The sequence below is a fragment of the Palaemon carinicauda genome, chromosome 20, assembly GCF_036898095.1.
Source record: "Palaemon carinicauda isolate YSFRI2023 chromosome 20, ASM3689809v2, whole genome shotgun sequence".
In the NCBI taxonomy this organism is placed as follows: Eukaryota; Metazoa; Arthropoda; class Malacostraca; order Decapoda; family Palaemonidae; genus Palaemon; species Palaemon carinicauda.
In genome coordinates, this window is record NC_090744.1 from 65,122,876 (window position 1) to 65,142,560 (window position 19,685).

General features: G+C 40.0%; 1 protein-coding gene and 1 long non-coding RNA gene across 2 annotated transcripts in view; one reads left to right on the forward strand and one right to left on the reverse strand.

The window, feature by feature from the left end:
• The window catches only part of LOC137659500 (uncharacterized), a 498,613-nt gene that overhangs the window by 339,741 nt on the left and 139,187 nt on the right, over positions 1-19,685 (reverse strand). The gene's annotated exons all lie outside the window — the stretch shown is intronic.
• LOC137659502 (uncharacterized) overlaps positions 14,150-19,685 on the forward strand; it is a 197,008-nt gene continuing 191,472 nt past the window's right edge. Inside the window, exon 1 of the long non-coding RNA XR_011047556.1 lies at positions 14,150-14,233. This is a non-coding gene — a long non-coding RNA (uncharacterized lncRNA). The remainder of the gene's footprint in view (positions 14,234-19,685) is intronic.

Consider the following 19,685-nt stretch of genomic DNA (forward strand, 5'->3'; position numbering starts at 1 on the left):
TGTCATGCCAACAATGCACAAGTAAACCTTTTCAAATGAAAACTCCATTAATGACCTCCATCACAACCTTAGATACAAGTTGCCAATGCATAAAGCCTGTATCCCACCGGTGTATCAAGACAATCTTATACACCCATCCATCTGAGACCTAACACTGGTTGCAGGAGCAGGAGCTCCAGTACCTCGTATGGATACATCTACCTGTTAGGATGGTTGGGCTTTGCAACTGGACACCTCATCCCACAAAACTTTGCAGAGGAATCTGTCAATGACCTGAAAGACTTAGTTTGAGAGGTCATCCTGTGCTTCACTGATTCACTGACCTCTTCCTCAGCCAACATGATTGTTTGGTTGTCTCTGGAACTGAGAGAGAGAGAGAGAGAGAGAGAGAGAGAGAGAGAGAGAGAGAGAGAGAGAGAGAGAGAGAGAGAGAGATAACACAGCGTTGTGGTAGCCTATTAGATACGTTCTTGCATGGCGTTCTCCTGGACAGGAGTTCGAGACCACTCAAGCTCGATAGTTTCTAGTAGTGTCTGCAACCTCACCATCCTTTTGAGCTAAAGAGGGGGAGGGGAGCCTATAGGTCTACCTCCTGAGTCTAAAGGTAGTCACCCATCTACTATAAGTGCTAACCAAACATAACATTTTCAGCGCAGTCTGGCCTTTGACTGTCTCAATAGGATTGGTCAACCAGGACTAGAAAACGAAAATATCTCGCTTGCTGCTAGGATATCACTTACCTCTAAGACAAGAGAGACTCTCAGAGGAAGGATAAGAATGAAGAAGCAAGTTTAAAGGTCACTCGTGAATGGCTGATGCAAGGGACAGTGACAATGCCCTAGGCCTAGCAGGACAATACCCTAGATCCAAACCACTTATACATTTGACCAGCCCACATGGCCACATGGCCCCTCTCTATCAAGCTAGAACCAGGGATGCCCAGACAATGGCTGCTTATGACTCAGCAGGTAAACCTATAGCCAAACCCAACACCCCATCCTTAGCTCACAGGGATAAGGATAGTGAGGTGGCAGACACTACAAGAAACTATCGAGCCTGAGCGTCACTCGAACCCCAGTCCTACAGATCGCTAGGCAGTGACGTTCTCCTGGACTAGAGAAAACTATGTACCGATACAACTCTGTATCTTAGTACCCTCCTCTCATAAGTGGAGAGAGATCGAACGGAGGCACAATTGTGGCCGACTGATAGTTTAGGGCGACTTCTTTTTCTTCAAAAAAGAAATGGTATACTAGGCACAGAGCATTTAAGATTAATAACTATCTAATGAGGTCGATAGCATACGCACTCAAGGAAGCGAGGAATCCAGGAATGAGGAAGCCAGTCAGCTTAGGGCAGATGCGGACTAGTCTGACTAGACAAATTGCATATGTCACCTGGTTCCTTACTAATGTCATCATACACATGCACATCGATCATACGGACCAAGAGTGTGCATTCCAAGCGAGTGTAGACTACATGCGATCCCAGATTCAAAGCACAAATGTGCACACATTGGGCTATCCACTAAAAACTAAGGTGATGGTGTCCTAGCAAAAGGACAAGAAAATGAGTGAGCGCTATTATAAGAGTGCGCACTAACAGAAGAACGCGTGCTTGAGGGAGTGCGCACTAACAAAAGAGCGCGTGCTTGAGGGAGCACTCCATAAGAGATATATGCTCTCTAGACTCCCCTGTCCAACAACCAGGAGACAACAAAATCTCTCCCCCAGCTTTGTTTTTGGCACTTTACTGGATCAAGTCCATGTTTCTACTTTTCCTTAGGCATGACAAGCTTTAGATCATAGTGCAGCAAATGATTGTGACTTCCCAATGATTGAACCTCAATTTAGCTTGGGGCTGGCCATGGAAAAGCAGACTTGGGTGTCGAGACGTCGTGTTGTCGTACTTGAATCTCCATCAAGGTCTGTCCCAACTCCGCTGATTCGATCAATTGGGGAGGGTATAAGCAGAAAGCCTAGGAATCATGATTCTATCGATTGCTATAGTGTATAAAATTTCATTACTGTACCTCAAAGAAGTCTGAATTGCCATAATAAGCTTCCCTAAAGGCAATCGTCTCTGGCGTCTTCTTCCTACAAAAAATACACAAAAAACTTGATTAGAAAAAGTCCTTCCCAACAACTGAGTGTGTACACAATGTGGCATATCAGTGGTTGTTTGAATGGTGAAATCAGATTTGAGAAGTAACCTGTTCCAACACTAAGTGTGACAGAGATGGAAGATCTTGACGGTTAGGGAAAAAAGTCATGGACTGGTGTCTGAGCATAGGAAAATCTAGGTAGAGAACAGGCATCGGCGCGTAGGGAGAATTTGGACAATGGTGAGAGAGAAATGCCAAGGGAATGTCCTTAAACAGCAGAGGGACGAGAGGCTGCCAACCTCCCAACCATGCAGTGCTTGTATTCAGCCTTGTAGGAGACCGAATACTGGTAGCATGAGCATGAGCTCCTGTACCCCAAACCAAAAACCTTTCCAGGGGTTGGGTATTGGTACAGCACTGCTCCTTCCATGAAACCATGCAGAGGAATCAGTTGAAGTCTTGAGACCGAGTGACATGTCAGTCGTCCTGTGCTTTGGTGATTCCTTCTTTCTCCTCTTGAGCAGTGGGAAAGCCGGGAAGGAGTAACAAAACAGGTGAATTAGTTCCTGGCAATTCAAAGGTGATGATGCTTGAGGCCTGAGTAAGTTCCAAGCATTGTTCTAGATCATGTCGTTCCCGAATGCAAGAAACCCGATTGCAGAAGGTAAGGGTCCCATTTGTAGTACTGTACTGTACAGTAAAAGGTCGTACTATAATGCGATTGTGGTAAACAACCGGACGGTTAAAGATTGCCGTATATGATCACATTGTTCCTGATACTGGTAAACTATTGTAAGGTTACTGACAGTTGTAAACAATCGTAAGGTTCCTAATCGCAGTAAAAAATAAGGTTCCCGATCGCAATAAAGAGTTGTAAGGTTCCCGGTTATCGTAAACAACTGCAAGGTACCGAATCATTGTAACCAATCGGATGGTTCCTTAACGATAGCAATAAACGATTGTAAGGTTCCTGAGGGCGGTAATCAATTAGGAGGTTTCCAATTCCGGTAAAAGATCAGGAAATTTACGATCATAGTAACTGATCAGAATATTTTTTATCATAGTAACCAATCAGAAGGTTCCAAATCATGGTAACCAATTGGAAAACTCCCAATCACAGTAACCAATCAAAAATTCCCATGGGAAACACCGATCATGGAGAACAAGTGCCAGGGGGCGAATAGAATCTGAACATTCCAATAAAGACAAAACACAAATGGGTAGGGCACAAAGAAACCTCAGCGCTTGTGAAGATAAGATCTTATAGCCTGTACAGTACTGTACAAGCAATGAGAACATTCTGAGGTTCCTCTTCCAGCGTATCATGCTATGGAAGAGCAGGATCAAAGTAGATACAAGAAGTTCTGCAACCCAAAGGTCACTAAAGAACATATAAGAAATGTCTGATTGTGTAGTGTTGATCAAACAAGGTGAACATCTGAACCTAGTATGAAAACATATTCTTGAGGAAGTAAGCATTCCTCATAAGTAACCTCTGAAAACATAAGTGTTCAACCTAATCATGCTAGCTAAAGTCCTTTTCTCATAATTGAGAGGACGGGAGCTTGAACTTGTTCAAGACTGCTAAAAATGAGCATGAGAGACTTTATCTTAAACCAAGCTTTGGGTACAATCTTGGTATGTACCACTTGTCTTGGTACATACTGTCCTCATGTACTTAGTGTTTTCCCTCTCTCTCTTGAAGTCTGTATTGTCCTCATGTAATTAGTGTTTTCCCTCTCTCTCCTGAAGGCATAAGAGGATCATCCAGGAGGGGGAAAGAAAGGCAAGGCCCTTACTCCTACCAGCAATGTGTGCATCTACTCTTGTGAGAAAAGAGCACAAGGAACCGGTGTGAGCAACAGCATCACATATCGACATGTATTTTTGTGGAAGGAATGTTCCAAGTACAGTACAGTACTGTATGTACGCTGTCGCCTTGCAAAACATGCTGGCAAAGGTAGAACTGTCAAATTTCTAGTCTTACTAGATGGCAAAAGAGTGCTTTCAGAATGAGGTGAGAGCACACACAAACAGTTGATGGAACACTACTCTAGTGCAAACATATGAAGTCAAGAGCACAAGAGTGAATTTATGAGCCCAAGTGGGAGAGCACATGAACAGATGATGGGTGCGCGTAAACAGTTAATAGGTGCCACATGGATAGATATTGGGCGAGCAAAAAGGAAAACTCCAAGGAGCGCATGCACGTAAACAGGTGAGGGTGTTTGCCAAGAGGTAACACACTCTCTCGTGGGGAGAAAAATGGTACGAGTCACATAAAGTATCTCCTGTCATCTGGTTTTTAAGACTTCTTTGTCCAAAAAAAGGATAAAAGAGGGGCAAAATCCTTCCCCCTCAACCAGTAGTGCGACCTGACGAAGGAGCGCTCAGGTGCTCTATGTGTTGTCTCATAGTCTCTTGGGGGAGAAAAACTTAAGGAGTTTTGTATGTGCAACTCTTATTAATAGTTCTTCTCGGGCTTTTTCCTTCATAAAAGGGGCAAAAAAGGACTGGAGCCCTTTCTTCATGACTGGCAGTGTGTGAAGAGTCGAAGGTGAGGCAGAAGTGGAGAAGAAAATTGAAATTATCTTTCTAGCGTGCCTATTCCAGGCTGATGGCAACAACATTCCAAGTAGGAAATATATCCTAAGAACTTTATTAAGATACAGCCCCACCAGGAGATAAGTCTGTAGTGCCTGTCTATAAACGGGAAGATGCTGACTAACAGAACAAGGGTGATATTCCTCCTCCTCAACTCAGCAGCAGCAAACACCCCTTCCTCTGACAGCATGCAATGATGTTCAAGGAACGCCAAATCCCCAGTCACGATGACATCATCAACACCAGGGAACACTTGCAAAGGAATACAGTAAACAACAACAGGAATGCTGTCAAACCAAAACAAGAAAGTGTATATCGCTAAGTTACACAAACTGCCAGTCAACTACGGTCATTAGAAAAACTGCAAAATCTTTCTTCTTCCTTAATATCCCTTGCAGACAAAGAACTGTTACCCATTATCTAAAAGAAAAATACAGTAAAGTCAACAGCAAGTGGCAGTGCCAGTACATCTGTATTCTCTGGTGGATAAAAACAAAATACTGTAGCGACTCGGTGTGCTGGCAGGGGATAGGACTTTTAATCCACCCAACAGTCATAAATCTTAACATCCGAGTTTCAAATACTGTACACTAAAAGCATGCAGTACTTCTGTTAAAGAATGGGACTTTGTAGTTAAGTAGGAACACTCATGCTATCATAAAATCTAGATGCTCTTCTTGCCGAATGATTTTCTTATATGTAACTTTTGTCACAATGTTTTACCCACAAGATGGTTTTTTAATTTCCCATCTTCCCTTACCATTAAAACCTGGTTACCAGTTGCAATTCCAAACATATTTTCATGCCTGAAAATCGACATTTCACATGTAAAACAAACACTGGAAAGCAACCCAACTAACCTAATTTAGGTTAACTACCTAGCCTCCTGGCTAGTACTGTACAGTGGTAACGAGTACGCCTAGTACTCGCATGGCGGCAGATCGATCCCAACCTGGAACCGTGAGTTTAAGTTGTTTACCGAGGAGGCCAATGCTGTGTTTGGGCACCACAGTGAGGGGTTGGGCTTTCCCGGCAGACATTCTGGTGAGCAACCATTCTGATGAAATTGGAACTGAAACCCAACATCTTTACCTTTACTGAAGGGGGCTATGCCAAACCAACCAAAGACAATGTGTCTATTTTTATCTCTGTTATCATTTGGAGGTGTAATTCCAAGGTTATGCCCTACAATATACTGTAATGGTCTCAGTTACTTTAGAGGAAATGATTAAGGAAAAGAACTATTTTCCATGGATAAAAGTTCATTTTCTTAAGGAAAAGCCTTTGTAGTCAGAAACAGCAGGAATGGCATCATTTCTTGGTCTCTGATAAACAAAACTTCTTGTGGTACCTTCAAGCGTGAAGTTTTCCCTTGATATACATTAAGTACAGTACTACAGTTCAGCCCCTTTCTCAATGACGCAACTTATCAGTAGCTTCAAGTTTAAACCAAATAGAAATTACCGTATATTAGGAATGCTTGCATCCAGGGCACATAATCATCATACCAAAACAGGGGAATGAGTGTATAAAAATACAAATGATAATATCAGGCATTGATGAAGGCACTGATTGGCCATAAAGATGATAATTGCAATAGCAGCCTAGTTCTAATGATCAGAGCAAATGGGATGCTAAAAATCCCAGATAAAGCAATTTGTATTTTTCATAACTACTATAGAAGGTTTAAAACGTTTAAAGGTTACTCATGAGTGGCAGAAGCAAGGGACAGTAACCTTGCTTTATCAAGCAGAACAATGCCCTAGATTAAAACTGACCATGTATACATATGATCAGCACCCATGCTCCTCTCTCCACCCAAGCTAGGACCAAGGAGGGCCAGGCAATGGCTGCTGAAGACTCAACAGATAGACTAATAGGCTCCCCAAACCTCCCCCCCCCCCTCCTTACCTCACAAGAATGGTGAGGTTGAGCGGGACTCGAACCCCAGTCTGGAGATCACTAGTCAGGGACGTTACCACATAGGTCACCACAACCCTGAGTCTTTTAATAGGCATACGGTTCAGTGAAGCTGGAACTCAGTGGTTAAAAGTTATAAAGAGGAGGTGGGAATTACTATCGGGGGGGGGGGGGGAGGTAAGATCAGCCAACCAGACAGTCCACTAAGATGCAACTTTGTCCTTAACCCACCTGGTAGCATAACCTCCACTTTGAACTTAAACCAGGACTTGCGTGGCAGTTGAGGCAGGCAGTATAACCGGAAGGTTTCAGGTTTTTATAGTTCATGTGAAACGCATACAAGTGATGGTTGAGTTTGTAGTTGTGTAGCTGAGACAAGACAGTCAGCTAAGTCATCATGCTAGCAGTGTACAGTTCATTGATCGTACTATACCATATACCCAGTCCCTTCTGCTGGGTTGTCCACTCTGGAACTCTGAAGGAAGAAGGGGATGAGGGCAGACCCAGTCATTCTACACAAAGGTGTGCTTGCTCGGTATCAAACTAGACTGATCAGAGGTAACAGGCGTCTGAACGCCTGTACTGTACCTTGTACGGAACGCATTCATATCACCTCCCGGAGCACAGTAGATATATTCTCAGTACTGTCTTTCCCTCAGGGATGGTTCTCTTTATTCGGTTGAGAGAAAGGAAATCTTTTAAGACTCTTATTCAGCTCTGGAATATTTCTTTGGCGTCAGCTTTCATTTATTATGAGTGTGGCGATGGTATCGCAAAAGCGTCTCGGGAACATCCAAAGGAAGGAAAGAGATGACGGTGGCTGCCTACATCCTCACAAGCAGTCTTTGTGCTTGGTCTTACCATTGCATGAGACCTAATATTCTCTCTCTGGATTCTGTTCTATAAAGACCTATCATAAGAAAAAATCAATTCCTCCAGGATCGAGGAAGGACCGGATTTAGGACGATAGTGAAACCTGCTTTGCGGTGTCCCTAGACTTATACTCTGGACTCCCTCCCAGCTGTCATTCAAGTTGCTCTCTAGTGGTTTTGGGGAGCATTTATCCCATCATTATTCTCTCCATCCCCCTGTGTGTCATGCCAACAATGCACGAGTAAACCTTTTCAAATGAAAAATCCAGAAACGACCTCCATTGCAACCCTAGATATGAGGTGCCAATTCATACAGCCTGTATCCCACCGGTGTATCAAGACAATCTTATCCAATCATCCATCCGAGACCTAACACTGGTTGCAGGAGCATGAGCTCCAGTACCTTGTATGGATACATCTACCTATTAGGATGGTTGGGTTTTGCTACTGGACACCTCATCCCACAAAGCTTTGCAGAGGAATCTGTCAATGACCTGAAAGACTTACTTTGAGAGGTCATCCTGTGCTTCACTGATTCACTGACCTCTTCCTCAACCAACATGATTGTTTGGTTGTCTCTGGAACTGAGAGAGAGAGAGAGAGAGAGAGAGAGAGAGAGAGAGAGAGAGAGAGAGAGAGAGAGAGAGAGAGAGAATCATCAAAGAAGGGGAAGGAAGAACAGAGCCCTTCATTCCTAATTGCAGTGTGCATACTCGTTCTCGTAGGAAACAGAGCCCAGGTTGCAGGTGTGTGAGTACGAGCCCCTCGCACTAAGTACAGTATATTTGAGGATGGGAATGTTCCACATAAGAACCATCTAACCTAAAAAAGGAGGCATGAACATACAGTACAGTACTAGGATCTCTTCCCCAAGTGGAATGTTCCCAGCATAGCTTTTTTCTGATGTTAGCACAGGGTATGGGGGTGTGGCGGAGTGGGTCCACTTCTCCCAGGAAATAAAGAAACGGTGACTTAGGTCAGGCTTGGTGTGAGTTCTTTAGTGCATGTCCCCTTCATTTCCTCGTACCTCAACTACATCGGTAATCGACGCCACCATATAATTTCCCACTACTGTATCTATAGTGCCTCTAATAATGACCTGTTCATGTAATGCTTTGATGCTTATTGGGTAAAATATGCTTCTTCAGGCATATTTTCATGTTTTTTTTTATTGTAGCTTAGGGTATTTCTCTAATATTAGCTTATGGTAAGGGTGGATTGTATCCCAATACGCAAGAACATGGCAATTTAGAACATGGTGATCTAGGTCAGGTTAGTTAGGGGTAATTCAGGTTAGTGCATATCCCTTCCTTTCCTTGCAACTCTAATATGTCGGTAATTCCTCCCCCCATAAAATTTGCCACTTTCTACAATTCCTATAACTTTGACTGTTCCTATAAAGTTTTGATATTTATCTGGCATTATACAATTTTCTTAAGAGTATTTTCTTGTGTATTTGGATACTCTAAGGAGTTTATTTACTTAAACTATTGGTAATTATTTGTTAAATTCCACCCTGCCAATTTTGCATGAAAAAATTCTTTTATTCCCAGTTAGTTTTCTTGTTATGTTATTGTGTTTTAATGTCTTCTTCCACAAAATTATAGTTTCGCGATAACAACCATCCTACGTACATTAACAGTTATGGGAGGTATGCGCACACATCGTAGGGTCACCAGGCTATCGCTCGCACACGAAAAGAAGAGGAAGATCCTTACTAACACTGCTCGTAGAGATTCACACTTAAAGGTTAAAGGTGACTGGTTTCAGTTCCGGTTCCATCAGCATAGATGATCACCAGAACGTCAGCCGGGCAAGCCCAACCCCCCACTCTGGTGCCCTACCACAGCAGTGGCCTCCCCAGTAAACAGCTTAAACTCACGGTCCTGGGCGGGGATTGATCTCTTGCCATGCGAATGCTAGGCAAACACGTTACCACTGTACTAGCCAGGATCATATGTAATAATTTACATACTAGTCTTTGCCCAGCTAGCAATTCAACCTTAACTCCTTGCTCACCTGTGCTGGCATGCAGTACATGCTGGATTACGCAAGTTAGTTTAACTCTTAACAGTGCCCTTGTACTGTACATTACACCTCTAAGAAACTACAATGTATTTCCAGATGGTTTTATTACATGGAAGAATGCTAATTGGCAAAACATGCTTGTGCAAATAAAAATAAGTAAACAGTGAGGTGCATTTGTAAATATATACTGGACCGCAAAAGTGTAGGCTACCCACAAGTCTAGCATCTGTAACTTGTCCCTGATTTAAGTCTGACACTTGATTTTGTTGGCAAACATCATTAAAATCAATAAAAATACAGAAACCAGGTAATTAAAATCAATATAAATTGGCAAAGCACAATAAATTAATAGAATATGAAAATAGCCAAAATACTCACCACCTGAACATGAGTGTTAATTTCGAAGAGAGCGTAATTTTTTCTATAAGAAAAACTAGTTGATTTCCTAGGTTACATTGCCCTGTAATACATTACAATGAAACCTAAATGTCTTTAATATGAATAGTTACACTTCAAACACAAATCACTAATAAATAAAAGTATTTTAGAAATCCAATTGACGTAATAATGTTCCACCTGACAGAATACAGCTAAGAAGAAAAATTGACTTTACAAAATTATTACGATAAATTACAAAAAACTAATACTTTATATTATAGATGTCTTAAATATCTTTAATGTGAATAATTATATCTCAAACACCAATCACTAATGAAAAAATATTTGAGTAATCCAATTGATGTAATAGTATTCCACCCAACAGAATATTACAAAAAATGGGATTTCACAATAAATCACAAAAAAATGAATTTGAGTTTACTATAAAAACACAAAAAATAAGTTTCGTACTTTTATGCGAATTTTCTTAGTTTATAATATGATATACTGTAATGGTCTCAGTTACTTTAGATGAAATGATTAAGGAAAGGAACTATTTTCCATGGATAAAAGTTCATTTTCTTAAGGAAAAGCCTTTGTAGTCAGAAACAGCAGGAATGGCATCATTTCTTGGTCTCTGATAAACAAAACTTCTTGTGGTACCTTCAAGCGTGAAGTTTTCCCTTGATATACATTAAGTACAGTACTACAGTTCAGCCCCTTTCTCAATGACGCAACTTATCAGTAGCTTCAAGTTTAAACCAAATAGAAATTACCGTATATTAGGAATGCTTGCATCCAGGGCACATAATCATCATACCAAAACAGGGGAATGAGCGTATAAAAATACAGATGATAATATCAGGCATTGATGAAGGCATTGATTGGCCATAAAGATGATTATTGCAATGGCAGCTTGGTTCTAATGATCAGAGAGAATGGGATGCTAAGTATCTCTCTCTCTCTCTCTCTCTCTCTCTCTCTCTCTCTCTCTCTCTCTCTCTCTCTCTCTCTCTCTCTCTCTCTCTCTCTCTCTCTCTCTGGCTCAAAATGTAATTCAATTACAACGTGATATAAAAGAACAGTGACGTAATATCAAAATTCCTCACAATATGTTCTCACTGAAATCGACAAGGGAAACAAATTACGAGTTATTCAAAATATTTAATTACAGTCTATTCATTTTTCAATTCTCGTGGTATTTCAATGGCATTGTTCCCTTTTATTAATGTTGTTTTTCATTAGATTTTTATATATGTATAATGATTTTTTTTATTTTGCCTTCCATTTGCCTGTTTTCCATAATTCCTTCTTTTTCAGGAATGTGGAGATGATTTAGATTTTGTGAGGGACTTTAAAATTCCTTCCATTTCTTCATTAAATCATTATCATCTCCAACCTCTATTGACGCAAAGGTCCTCGGTTAGATTTTGCCAGTCGTCTCTCTCTTGAGCTTTTAAATCAATGCTTCTCCATTCGTCATCTCCTATGATGGTCTGGTTCTTCCAACTCTTTTAATATATATTGGAAGAAATTTGGAATTATACCATACACAACAAATCATATGTAAGAGATACAGCTGAATACAATTTCAATTAAGATAGCAGATTGGCCAGGGCACCAGCCACCCGTTGAGAAACTACCGCTAGAGAGTTATAGGGTCCTTAGACTGGCCAGACAGTACTAAATTGAATCCCTCTCTCTGGTTATGGCTCATTTTTCCTTTACCTACACTACGCATGCACGGAATAGCCTACCTCATTCTTTCCACATTCTCCTCTGTCCTCATACACATGACAACTCTGAGATTAGCTCACAATTCTTCTTTGCTCAATGGGTTAACTACTGCAATGTAATTGTTCAGTTGCTACTTTCCTCTTACCAAGGGTAGAAGAAACTCTTTAGCTGTGGTAAGCAGCTCTTCTGGGAGAAAGACAGTCCAAAATCAAACCCTTGTTCTTTAGTCTTGGGTAGCTTGTGTACCATGGTCTTCCACTGCCCTGCGGTAGAGTTCTTTTGCTTGAGGGTACGACTTGGCCACGATATTCTATCTTATTTCTATTCCTCTTGTTTTTTTAAGTTTTTGTGGTTTATATAAGAAAGCTGTATTTTAATGTTATTCCTAAGATATTTCATATTGTTCCTTATTTCTTTTGTAGTTTATTTATTTCCTTACATCGCTGAGCTATTTTTCACTGTTGGAGCACTTGGGCTTATAGCATCCTGCTTATCCAACTAGGGTTGTAGCTTAGCAAGTAATAATAATAATAATAATAATAATAATAATAATAATAATAATAATAATAATAATAATAATAGAGTTTGGTATAGGCCTAGACCTACTGGTAAGTGAAAAGAATGGCTGGAAAATAAAGTGAGCCTGGAAATATTCTGGAAATTGATAGAATGAATTAAATAAAAAAAAGTGAATGACAATTAATTTGTATCAGCAACCCCTAATAGTAACTGCGATAGACTTTAGTAAAGCATTTGACTCTGTAAAAAGGGAGGTATTAATAGAAGTTTTAAAAGAATGTAAAATTAAAACCAAAATCATAAGTGCAATTGCAAATATTTATCAAGGAGATACTACGGGCATTGACTTAGGAGAAGGTATAGAACGAGAAATGGAGGTTACGAGGGGAATTAAACAAGGTTGCACAGGTTCAACTTCACTTTTTAAACTGATTACGTATATTGTCATGAAGAAAATAGAAGAGGAAGGAAACGGTTTCAGAAATCAATTAATAAAGATAGAATCATTATTTTTTGCAGATGATGCCTTAATAATTGCACAGGATATACATAATGCAAAGCGTAACATCCAGATATTAGTAGAAACTAGTAAAAAATGTGGGTTGGAAATTAATAAAGAAAAGTGTAATATTATGATTTACAATATGAAAAAAAAAGCCAGATAACATAGCGGGAATCAAAGTAGTAGAAGGTGTGACATACTTAGAAATAAAGCTAGACAATAGTATGAATATATTTAAAACTCAGAAAAGGGTAATGATGGAAAAGGCACAAAAATTAGCTAATTTAACATATTCGGTTATAGAGAAAAGTTGCAATAAATTAATGATAGGAAAAACGTTCTGGAAAAGTATTGCTTTACCATCTATTTTGTATGGAACAAGTGTTATAAATCTAACAGAAACTGAAATAGAGAAACTACAAAGAATAGAGAATAGGGTATACAGGAAGATTTTAGGTGCTACAAAAAGCACAGCTAATACTACTCTAAGAGGGGAGATAGGTGCATCTTCTATGAAAGCAAGGGTGATGGATGGGAAGCTGCAGTACTTAAATCGTACCCTGAATGGAAAGAAGGAAATACTGAAAATGATTATCCAGGATATTCAAGAAAAAGAAGGAAGATGGTGGAAACAACCTGTAAAGTATTTGGAAGAATTAAGTTTAGGTATAAGACAAATAAGAAGAATGAACAAGGCAGAAATAAAAACGGAAACCAGAAAGTGGGATACTGAAAAGTGGAAAGAAGAAATAGAAAGTAAAGTGAGCTTAGAAATATATAGACCGTGGAAGAAAGAAAGTAAAGAAGAAGAATTTTATGAGAACACATTTGCTTCAGTGATGTTTTTATAGAGCAAGCACCAATACCTTAAAACTTAATATTGTAAATAGACACAATGGGGGAATGTAAAATGTAATTTTAGTGAAAATGAGGAGGAAGATTTGATACATTTTTTGTTATTTTGCCAGAAATATAGAAAAGAAAGGAATGAAGTAATTGAGCTATAACGACCATATGAAGAAGACTTAAAGAAAATAATAGGATTATTTTTTTTTAGTGAAACTGGAAAAGGGAAATCGAATAGGAGGAAGTATATGGCAACACATTTTCATCAGTTTTATTATTCAGAGCAAAGACAAACACATTGGGCTTGATTATATAAAAAAAAAACAGACGTCAAGATGGAAATATGAACTGTATACGTTGTATATATGTGTATTATATTTCCCACAGTATAGTGATATAAGAATAAAAGCAATTGAGCTCCAATAACAATACAAAGGAAATAGTGCACAAACAGCTGGAAAATTCCATTTTTTTAAAAAAGAAATGTTGAAAATAAGAAAAGTTTACTACAACAAATGTTGATGAAAAAAAAAAACCTAGTGAAAATAAGGAAGACACAAAACTAGAAGAGTTAAAGAGGCGCCGTTGCAAAGGAGAAACCTCAACGTGAATCTGATCTGATCTAAGATGTAAACAACACATTTGACGGGACCGTCTATGTCGCCTTAATTTGTCATCTACGTACTCTACACTTTATCTAGTCACTTTGATTTAGACTAAGAGGTAATTATATACGGTACTTCCTATTCTATGCAAATGCAGTACATGAACCATATATTTTCTAATTGGTTATATTGTTTTATCCATTTCTGCCCAAGATTATTAGTGATCTATTGGTGTGGCTTCACTTCAATTCACTTGCAAATGAGTGAACTTGAGTGCTCGTATTTTAGTGTTTTTCTATGACTTTAAGTATAGCAAACCCATAGAACGCCCCATTTAACATGTAGGCCTATGCATATCTTCTAACAATAATTGACAGAGCACATGTTACTCATCATTTAACAATAGCGGGAAAGCAAAACTAACATTCTAGATATGCTGTAGCCGGGGTCTTTGTACTATAGCGGCCACATGTAGGTATTATTATGTCTAGCTTAGAATACGGCAGTGTAAGGGGGTCGCAGGAGGCCGTTAGCCCCCCGTTATGTAAGTAGGTAAGGACACGGCTTATAGGTTAGGTTAGGGGGGAAAGTTAAGTTAGTTGATGTCCATTTTTAATCAATGCATGAGGATCTGGCTGCTGATATAGAAAGGTTCCCTGGTTTCATTGTATATTATTCCATGGTAATGTAACCTAGGAAAAAAACTACAGTTTCTTATAGAAAAAATTACGCTCTCTTCGAAAATGACACTCGTTCCCGTCGCAAATGAATAGTTTCAGAAATAAATATACATCTATATCCTCCAATAATGGGGGACCCCCAGTGGGAACTCGGGGTTTTGGGTGGGGAAACCATACTGGGGAATCGATATATAAACGTAAAACAAGCCTTTTCTTCTCTATACATTACCTTCTTGAAATTATAATAACTGGAGGAAAATACAAAACAGTATATCTGAATAAACTTTGGAGGCGCCGTTGCAAAGATTGTGTCATGAAAAAATATAGTAACCAGTGCTGCCAACGTCCGATGTAGATCAAATGTTATTTTGTGACCTGTCATACTACTAGGCTAGGTTAGGTGGGTTTGTTAGGTTCTGTGCCCATTTTGTACATTTTGTATATTAAGTAAAACTTATATGGAGAAATTATTTAATATATGGAAATATCTATCATTACTATCTTTAGTAATGTCAACGTGCCGTTGGTAACTCTGTGTACCATACGTCAACATTGGTAACACTGTGTATTATTGGTAACGTTGCTAATGTTATCGTTCGTTCGTAAGAGAAGTGACACCGTGCATCTTAAAGTTATCCGAATTGGTTGATCTGTTTGTTTCCGATTGAAATGAACATCAAATTCGCTTAATTCACGTTATTTACTATAGGAAAACAATTATATATCGTTTCCCCAGTATGTTTTCTCCACCCAAAACCCCGAGTTCCCACTGGGGGTCCCCCATTATCGTAGGATATAGATGTATATATATTTCTGAAACTATTCATTTGCGACGGAAACGAGTGTCATTTTTGTAGAGATCGTAATTTTTTCTGTAAGAAACAGTAGCTTTTTTCCTAGGTTACATTACCATGGAATAATATACAAAATTACCGGTTCCCTGTTGGCTAGTGTTTCGATAAAAAAAATAGCTTATAGGCCTATTTAGAGTGATAAGGACTAGATTTAAAGTTACCGATGTGACAACATTTTGAACAGAAAAATTTAGTTTTCCTTTAGTAAATAATGCGCTGTCACTAAATTTGACCTTTATTGCAACAGCAAGTTAACCAGAAACCCATTAGACCATCTAAGAACGGGGATATTTTTTTTTCTTTAAGAAATCCAATGATTTTGATCCACGTTGCGCTTACTTCACTCTAGGGGAAAAGAGGAGCATCAAGCTCCTATGTTCTGGCAATTAATATTGCAATGATCAATAATAAAACCAAATAATGATATGCATTGCACTCAGTGTTGAAGACAATGCAGATAAGATTCGTCGTTTAGATCCGATACAGAATGTGGGCGCTTGCCACTTTCATGCTGAAATGATTCGGAAATTCAAGAGGCTATACATGATGATGGTGACAAAGTTATGTTGATGAGGCACATATGGAATGCGTAATAGGTATCACATTATAACCTGCTTTCGCTGTCAAAGGTATGGACATTTTGAAAATTATTTTTCAATATTAAACTTACCCGATGATCATATAGCTGTCAGCTCTGCTGCCCGACAGAAAAAACCTACGGGCGGAATACGCCAGCGATCGCTATACAGGTGGGGGTGTACATCAACAGCGCCATCTGTCGAGTAGGTACTCAAGTACTCTATGTCAACACAGAACCAATTTTCTCTCTGTCGTGCCACCGGCAAGACCTACTGAATACGCTCTTGTTTTCTGGATTGAATTTCACGTTTTTTGGTGAAGTATTCATCTCTAGTTATTAGCTATCGCTGTGCAGAAGTTATCTTCAATACTTCCTTGCATTCTTTTTTGGATTTGGATTAGGAGGGTCTGCCACTGGCTGTTCAGACCCCCGACCACCTTCTCTTCTTGGACGCATCGGACACGGGCTGGGGTGCGACGTTGGACGGTCGGGAATGCTCGGGCACGTGGAATGCGGTTCAAAGCGAGTTACACATCAACTGCAAGGAGCTTCTGGCAGTTCATCTGGCCTTGAGAAGCTTCAAGTCCCTCCTTCTAGGCAAGGTGGTGGAGGTGAACTCCGACAACACCACAGCACTGGCGTACATCTCCAAGCAAGGAGGGACTCATTCGATGAAGTTGTACGAGATCGCAAGGGACCTCCTCACCTGGTCAAGAGATCGAAACATATCCCTTGTAACGAGGTTCATTCAAGGCGACATGAATGTCATGGCAGACCGCCTCAGCCGGAAGGGTCAATCATCCCAACAGAGTGGACCCTTCACAAGAATGTATGCAACAAACTATGGGCATTGTGGGGCCAACCCACCATAGATCTGTTCGCAACCTCGATGACCAAGAGGCTCCCAAATTATTGTTCACCGATTCCGGACCCAGCAGCAGTTCACATAGATGCCTTTCTTCTGGATTGGTCCCATCTAGACCTTTATGCGTTCCCCCCGTTCAAGATTGTCAACAGAGTACTGCAGAAGTTCGCCTCTCACGAAGGGACACGGTTGACGTTGGTTGCTCCCCTCTGGCCCGCGAGAGAATGGTTCACCGAGGTACTGCAATGGCTAGTAGACGTTCCCAGAACACTTCCCTTAAAAGTGGACCTTCTGCGTCAGCCGCATGTAAAGAAGGTACACCCAAGCCTCCACGCTCTTCGTCTGACTGCCTTCAGACTATCGAAAGACTCTCAAGAGCTAGAGGCTTTTCGAAGGAGGCAGCCAGAGCGATTGCTAGAGCTAGGAGGACATCCACTCTCAAAGTCTACCAGTCGAAGTGGGAAGTCTTCCGAAGTTGGTGCAAGTCCAATTCAGTATCCTCAACCAGTACCTCTGTAACTCAGATAGCTGACTTCCTGTTATACCTAAGGAAGGAAAGATCCCTTTCAGCCCCCACGATCAAGGGTTACAGAAGCATGTTGGCAGCAGTCTTCCGTCACAGAGGCTTAGATCTGTCTAACAACAAAGATCTACAGGACCTCCTTAAGTCTTTTGAGACCACGAAGGAGCGTCGGTTGGCCACACCAGGTTGGAACTTAGACGTGGTACTAAGATTCCTTATGTCAGCAAGGTTCGAGCCACTTCAATCAGCCTCTTTTAAAGATCTCACTTTGAAAACTCTTTTCCTCGTCTGCTTAGCAACAGCTAAAAGAGTCAGTGAGATACACGCCTTCAGCAGGAACATTGGATTTACATCTGAAACGGCTACATGTTCCTTACAGCTTGGTTTTTTAGCCAAAAACGAACTTCCTTCTCGTCCTTGGCCCAAATCGTTCGAAATTCCAAGCCTTGCTAGTTTGGTTGGAAATGAACAAGAAAGAGTACTATGCCCAGTAAGAGCTCTTAAGTACTATTTGAAACGGACTAAGCCATTACGTGGACAATCTGAAGCTTTATGGTGTGCCATTAAGAAACCTTCTTTACCAATGTCGAAGAATGCAGTTTCTTATTATATCAGGCTTTTAATTCGAGAAGCTCATTCCCATCTGAATAAGGAGGACCATGCTTTGCTGAAGGTAAGGACACGAAGTTAGAGCTGTCGCAACTTCAGTGGCCTTCAAACAAAACAGATCTCTGCAGAGTGTAATGGATGCAACCTATTGGAGAAGCAAGTCAGTGTTCGCATCATTTTACCTTAAAGATGTCCAGTCTCTTTACGAGAACTGCTACACCCTGGGACCATTCGTAGCAGCGAGTGCAGTAGTGGGTGAGGCCTCAGCCACTACATTCCCATAATCCCATAACCTTTATTAATCTTTCTCTTGAAATGCTTTTTATTGTTGTTTTTTGGGTTGTCCGGAAGGCTAAGAAGCCTTTCGCATCCTGGTTGATTTGGCGGGTGGTCAAATTCTTTCTTGAGAAGCGCCTAGATTAGAGGTTGTGATGAGGTCCTTTAGTATGGGTTGCAGCCCTTCATACTTCAGCTCCTAGGAGTCGCTCAGCATCCTGTGAGGATCGCGAGGCTCAGTAAGGAAGACGTACTTAAAAAAGGCAGAGTAATTGTTCAAGTCGACTTCCTTACCAGGTACTTATTAATTTTATGTTTGTTATTTTGAATAACTGCTAAAATGAAATACGGAATACTTAGCTCTTAAGGTTAACATATATGCTGGTCTCTACCCACCCCCCTGGGTGTGAATCAGCTATATGATCATCGGGTAAGTTTAATATTGAAAAATGTTATTTTCATTAGTAAAATAAATTTTTGAATATACTTACCCGATGATCATAAATTAAAGGACCCACCCTTCCTCCCCAATAGAGACCCAGTGGACCGAGGAGAAAATTGGTTCTGTGTTGACATAGAGTACTCGAGTACCTACTCGACAGATGGCGCTGTTGATGTACACCCCCACCTGTATAGCGATCGCTGGCGTATTCCGCCCATAGGTTTTTTCTGTCGGGCAGCAGAGCTGACAGCTATATGATCATCGGGTAAGTATATTCAAAAATTTATTTTACTAATGAAAATAACATATTTCCATCCAGTCCGACACTGGAAACATACTTAGGTCGAGTCTCATTAAACCAATTTTAAAGACGTTGGGCGGGATATTACTGTACAGTCACAACGGATAAAGCATAGTTTAAAGCAGATAAAGCATTCTAAAATAGTACTGTATGTGCATATTCATATTCATATCCTCCCTCCCTTATTTAAAAAAAAACTATTTTGTTTCCTCATTAAACCGCTTGCCGATACATATACCAAAAAACTAATGATTTGCAGCAATATTAATGGTCTGGAATGCATATTAAACACAAGATAACCCTTTGGAAAATATATATATATATATATATATATATATATATATATATATATAATTTACAGTATTTATATATATATATATATATATATATATATATTATATATATATATATATATATATATATATATATATATATGTATA